Consider the following 7,123-nt stretch of genomic DNA (forward strand, 5'->3'; position numbering starts at 1 on the left):
TTTTTCCTTAGCTTCTGGTTTACATCTTAATATTCATAAATGTGAACTTTTATCTATAAAAGACTCTACTACTGATAGTAAAATTTGTGACATCCTAGTTAAATCTGAAATCAAACACCTAGGTATAATTGTATGTAAAGATCATAAAAAGAGATCATAGCTAAATTTTGAACCTCTTCAATACTACTCTCTATGCGGTGCAAATTCAATTCTTGGTTACAGCGTGATTTATCAATAACAGGTAGAGTGTTATTTTCTAAAGCAGATGGACTATCCCGGGTTATCTATCCCGCTATGGCACTGGATGTCTCTGTGAAAATCTGTCGAATACTGGACAAAATTATAGTTGACTTTGTTTGGAACTGTAAAACTCACCTAATTAATATAAAGTGTCATGCTAGCTGATCGGGCCATGGGAGGATTTGATTTAGTGGATTTTTCCACACTTAATAATTTATTTAAAATTAAGTGGTTAAAGAGGTTTTTAAACAACCCAACGTCATGTTGGAATTTTAATCCAAATTATATTTTTTGTTGCGCTGTAATTTTGACATCTCTAAAATACCATTAAACATATCTAGTTTTCATAAACAGGCTTTAATTTGTTGGTTTCCCCTAAAGAATATGCCAAAGTTTTTGGTGAAATCCCTGATTGTATTATACCTTTAGTCAAATCTGGCCCTAAAGGTTCTTTTATTTTTGACAAAACAAAGTTCTCTTTACCTGCTTGCATAGGTTTTTGGAATAAGACATAGACTGGGAACAGTTTTGGGTTCTTCGGAAAAAAAATCCTTTTATCTAATAAAGCTGTTGAAGTCTCAATCAAAATCCTTCATAATTGCTACCCAATAAATACCAAACTAGCTAAATTTAATAACAATATTTCCTTTAAATGCTCATTTTGTACTTAATATGATGAAACAATAAACCATTTATTTTGGGAGTGTATTTACTGTAGTGTTTTGGGTTGACTTTTCCAATTTCATTAAAAAATTCTTTTTTCAAAACTTCTGTATTTCCCCAAAAATTGTATTCTTTGGTTACTCGCTGCACTTAGATCCTTCTCATTGTAAATTTATTATTAATTTATTGCTTTTTTTTTGGGCAAAATTTTACATCCATAAAAGCAAATTTTCAAAGAAACACTTTTTTACTTTTTTAATTTCAGAGAGGACTTTGATTTATGTTAGAGTCTTTTAAAGAGTTCACGAGTTCTTTCTTGGTGTAAATCATTTGAAATTGTTTAATTTGATGGAATTTTATTTATGTAACCGTCTTTGTCTCCTTGTTCATAAAAAGCCCTGGAGTTTCAAGCCTTAGACCAGCCCACTTTAGTTCATGACTGACTATACTAAAATAAAGTCGTTTCCAATTCAGTGCAAATATAGTAAGCCACATGTTTCTTCGCAGTGAAGATTTATCTATCTATCTATCGATCTATCTATCTATCTATCTATCTATCTATCTATCTATCTATCTATCTATCTATCTATCTATCTATCTATCTATCTATCTATCTATCTATCTATCTATCTATCAAAAATGTTTAGTACATTTGGCCGCGTCACTTTCTAGAGATTTATTTTTTGATTCTGGCCCTTTCAGCGTCACCTTTGCAGTGTTTATTATACATTTTTAATCTCTCGCCGCTCACGTATTTCTTAAACAACTGATTTTGCTGTTGAGCAAGGTGTTACTGTCTGGGGAGTCGAATGATAATTATGTCATCATAACCTGCAGGCTGCTCATGGGGCTGCGAGAAAATAAATAAAAAGACTGGAGTTGCGGTAAAATAATGAATAAAAAGAGTATGGTAAAATAAATAAATACATAAACAAATAAACAAACAAACAAATAAATAAATAAAAGTGCAACTCCTCTGAGTGCAGGCAACTAGGAACACTGGCCCTCGCGGCCGAAAAAACGGACCGGCCCACCAGGAATTCTCTTGGTCCTCCCGATTAGCCAGTCCGGGCCTGGCCGATGTACTGTCTCTCCGAAATTATTAACATTTTGAAATAGGCACTATCCTTATAAATAAACTGCATAGTTGCAACCTAAACAACCACATTCTCGACTAAAAAGCCTTAAAAGCACATTATGTTGTACAACAGCTGCAATATTTGTCAAACTGTAGAATGTCTCTGCTTGTTTCTGTATGTGGGCGGAGTAATACACAAGGGTGTAAGGTGAAGAGGTTGGATGAGTGCTGTTATTGGCGGAATTTCACAAGGCTATCAGCCAATCACATTCAAGAATCAGACAGAACTGTTGTATATTGTTATATATAGCTGTATTATTATTATTATTATTATTATTATTATTATTATTATTATCTAGTACTGGGCAAAGATTATTTGTGATTAATTGCATCCAAAATAAAGGCTTATTTTGACAATGTATGTGTGTATATTATATTTACGTAATACACAAACATACATAACAACAAAACTATACAAAATAAGTTTTGTTACATAGATATTTCATTTTATATATCATTATACACAAAATAAATATATACAGTACATACACATATTGGGCGGCGCGGTGTGTGGCAGAATTAACCGCCAACTCATCCAGCATACTGTATGTTTTACGCAGCGGATACCCTTCCAGCTGAAACCCATCACTGGGAAACACCCAAACACTCATGCACACTCAAACACTACGGCCGATTTAGTTTACCCAATTCACCCAAAGTGCATGTCTTTGGACTGTGGGGGAAACCGGAGCACCCAGTAGAAAACCCACGTGAACATGGGGAGAACATGCAAACTCCACACAGAAATGCCAACTGATCCAGCCGAGGCTCGAACCAGCAACCTTCTTGCTGTGAGGTAACATTGCTACACACTGCGCCACCCTATTATTATTATTTTTATTGTTATTACTATTATTATTATTATTTTCGGGAAAAATAACAATGCTGTACTGAACTGACATGGAAAATAGTAAAATGCTTAGACATTCTAAAGAGTAAACAAAACGTATGCTCATTGTCCTTAACGTTACTTACTTTGTTCTTGGTTACATTGAGCTTTTTATTTGACCAAAATTAAAACACATAAATATTGAGATAGTACTAAATTAAATGTTAATGAATTTATTTATTATTATAATCTTTTTGTGTGCAAGTGTACCTTACCCCCATCAGTGAATCTGCGCTCGCCTCCCCCTCGAACCGCCGCTCTGGCAGTGATTATTTTCGCCTGCTCGTCTTGTTTTCATGAAATGAACGGACGTAAGAGCAGCTAGCTTGCCCACTGCACGGCTCTGTCACAACAAGGTGAGACGCGCTTCATTTTCATTTGCATGTCATTTTCCTTTTTGAAATCGCGCATCACGGAGTAGCTACGGGCAAGTGGTGTCAAAGGTGCGGATCACGACTGATGTTTTCACAGGCCTGATGCTAATGCGCGAGCCAGCTGCGTCTCTAATGACATCATCAGGCTTTAGCGTTAACAAACGTTACACACGGACGAATAAACAGATATTACAGATAATACTTCGCCGTGTGTTGTTCACTTATAAACCCTGCTGTTATTTGGCGATGTAGCACACCCTGTGACAATGCCTGGAATCGAACACATACACGAATCATCAAACTAAACCAAAAAAGAGAGAGATAAGCACCAGAGATGACATATAACGTTATACAGCTCAAATATCCTAAAGCCGTGTGGTCTCATACATTTATACAGCGGCTTGTTTTTACACGTTTGAAGCCTTAAAGCAAATATTGAGTATTAAAAGCAGGCTGTTATGGCAAGAAATCACGTCGTCTGCATACAGTGTTTGCCACTCCCCTTTATAAGCTGGGAACAGTCGGTGATCTCATAAACATCTGTTGATTTGAGGAAATCATTTGACCCTGCTGATGCTTTCAGCACAGATCACATGCAGTCACCGCCATCACTTGCTAGTTAATATTCCCTCCTCTCTCTCTTTCTCTCGATCTCTTTAAGATTGAGGTTTGGTGTTCGTGTGCTCTTTTAGTGTGTGTGGTGAATTCTTAGAAATAGTGTTTACCTTTGCAGTCCTCACCCACACACAGTCATGCTGAAATGCATCAAAGTCTGACCTACTTCAGCATTTAGGTGTGAGAGCTTCATTACAGGCATTAAACCCTTTCGGTGACCGTGTGGGTGAAGAAGAAGAAAAAGAGGACTTTAAAATTCAATTCATCTTTATTTGTACAGCGCTTTAACAATGTAGATTTTATGGAAGCCTGTTCCCGCCACTGAATAAAGTAAATAAATAAATAAATAATTTAATACAATGTAAAAAAATTATAAAGTCAGAATTCCAAGTTAAGTCAGAGTTCGCAGTTATTAAGTCAGAATTGCAAGTTATTAAGTCAGAATTCTGAGTTATTAAGTCCGAATTCCGAGTTATTAAGTCCGAATTCTGAGTAAAGTCAGAATTCGGAGTTATTTAGTCCGAATTCCGAGTTATTAAGTCCGAATTCTGAGTAAAGTCAGAATTGCGAGTTATTAAGTCAGAATTCTGTGTTATAAAGTCAGTATCCAAAATAAAAGCTTGTTTTGTGTGTACTTTGAGTATGTATATATATATATATATATGTATATATATATATATATATATATATATATATATACACACACACACACACACACACACACACACACACACACACACATATATATGTTTGACAGAATGTTTATTTATATTTAGATATATAAATAAATATTTATAGTTTTGTATAGTTTTGTTTCTGTGCATGTGTAGCTATCACATATATATAATAAATATATATTATGCATACATATATTATGTCAAAGCAATTGGATGCGATTAATAGTGATTAATCTTTGACTTATATGTGTGCTTGTGTTTGTGCCAAGACGTCAAATGTTGACTACTATGTTTGTGTGTATGATTCAATTGTTCCCCACCTTCTCTTTTTGAAAGAATAATACTAAGAAAAATATCAATCGTAACCAAAAAGGAGAAGAATTTGACTGATTTTAAACTGATGCTGTGGAAAATTACTTTTGTCTGAAATTTTTGCCTGGTTTGATTACCATTTGCAGTGCATCAAGAGGTTTTAGTTTGGTAGACCCACACAGAATTTTAGCCCATCATTGAATCTATTTATTTAATTGTTTAAATGTATATATATTTAGTTTTAGATTAAATTTAATAATATTATTGACCAATATGAAAATGTTCATATGATTTATTTACAATACAATTTGTAAAGTCATATTTTCTGTCTTGTATTAGATATTCAATATAAAAGATATTTTTGGTTTACCAAATATGTGGATCTAATTGGATTTGCATTGTAAACATTAAATAAAAGTTTAAAAGCTTTTTTATTTATTTCATATATACAATGTTTAGTTAAAATCCTCCCAAAATCATTCTGCATAAATCCACAGATTTTTTAAATTTTTTTTTACAAAATTCTGTGCAGAAATACAAAAAACACTGCAGATTCTGTCTGGCCATAGTTATAAGATAAGGATTTAACAAAGAGTTTTATAAAAAGGTGTATGGAAAAAAAAAATGCTGCAGAAAAAGTAGACACCAACTGTAGCACTCTATTAAAAACCAACACGGTATCAGTTGTTTGAGATTAGATAAGCTTGTTTGTCAGGCTGTAAACAAATGGTGTATTATAATTAGCCTGAGCCAGCAGATTTATTTCTGAGGCCTTATTAGCCCACAGTACCAGATGAATGCACTTACCTAACCTGCTACACTAGGTAGCCTTTTGCAACTGGCATTTGCTCCATATTTATTTTTTGTTCTATACTTTATCAGATTCTGTTTTTCGAATCTGCTTCTTTCACGCAAGCTTCTGCACTGTGCACTGATAAGATCTCACTGCTACAGCATGCTTTGTTTCAGTTTAGGCTATGTGAGAATGTGATAACAGCCTGACTTTGGGCCGCTATATAGCCGAGACCTACATTTTTGTATCATTATGGTATACCGCACACACAGATGGCCCAAGATAGTTTTCTTGCTGCAGACCATATAACATTGAAGATATGAACTGTTCAACTTTCACTCTTTAGGTATTTTTTTTCTGTCTTCTCATATTCACCCCACGTTTCTGTCTAACTGGAGCAGATGGAATGCCCATGTTTTACCCAGAAGTCATGTGATTTAGTTAAGGCATAGTTTTAGTAATGGTTCACTCAAAAATGAAAATTCTGTTATTAATTACTCAGCCTCATATCGTTTGAATCATGTCATTTCAATCTGAGACCTTTGCTCATCTTCAGAACATAAATTAAGATATTTTAGATGAAATTTGAGAACTTTGTCATACCCGCTAGACAGAGTTCTGAGATATTCAAAGTCCAGAAAAGGAACCCAAAACATAAAATCTGGTCAAAATGTTCCATGTGACTTAATTGATTTAACTGTAATCTTACATAACTAAAAAAAAAACTTGTTGTTCGGCCTATATTTTCCGTGACAAGTCTTAGTGTGTGTTTACTACGGGCAGAACAACACATTGTCGACATCGCAACACGCAAGATATCATATTGCCAATAGTAAACTTACGCTCCTATCTGACAATGAAGACATTATTTTGTTAACATTTTTTTTGGTGCACAAATGATTTGGAGCTTTGAATGATTACAGTTGAACCACTGAAGTCACATGGAAATTTTAGAAAAGTTTTTGATATCTTTTCTGGACATTTCACAATCCTTGTTGTTCATGGAGCGTCTGAGAGCTCTGTATTTAATCTAAAATATCTTATTTTGTGTTTTTGTCTTTTTTTATTTCCTGTTTATGTAAAGCACTTTGAATTGCCACTGTGTATGAAATGTGCTATATAAATTAAAGTTTAGTCTGGGTTAATATTATTAATAATGTTATTATCGATAATAAGTTTTTAATAATAATTTTAGTTTTCAAAACTTTAAAAAGTTTTTTTTTAAATCTGCCCATTTTGGGAAAAACGAATCTGCCCATTTTGGTGTCTTGAGTACAGTGTAGCTGATTTTGTAGCCTGTGGATTTAAATGCAAATTAGCTGCTTATCCTTACCCACCGTTTCCACGTGCATGTCTACTGCAGGTAAACAGAAGTCAGTGACAAAGACAGAAATACAGGTCATTAGTCAGAAATACCAAGTA

At 34.0% G+C, this 7,123-nt stretch overlaps 1 protein-coding gene across 6 annotated transcripts in view; it reads left to right on the forward strand.

Moving 5' to 3' along the window:
- Positions 1-3,202: 3,202 nt before the first annotated feature.
- Positions 3,203-7,123, forward strand: part of akap11 (A kinase (PRKA) anchor protein 11) — a 32,214-nt gene continuing 28,293 nt past the window's right edge. For all 6 annotated transcript variants that reach the window (XM_056465000.1, XM_056465002.1, XM_056465001.1 and 3 more), the window contains exon 1: positions 3,203-3,286. The gene's annotated coding sequence lies outside the window, so the exon portion shown is untranslated. The remainder of the gene's footprint in view (positions 3,287-7,123) is intronic.

This window comes from Danio aesculapii, chromosome 9 (genome assembly GCF_903798145.1).
Source record: "Danio aesculapii chromosome 9, fDanAes4.1, whole genome shotgun sequence".
In the NCBI taxonomy this organism is placed as follows: domain Eukaryota; kingdom Metazoa; phylum Chordata; class Actinopteri; order Cypriniformes; family Danionidae; genus Danio; species Danio aesculapii.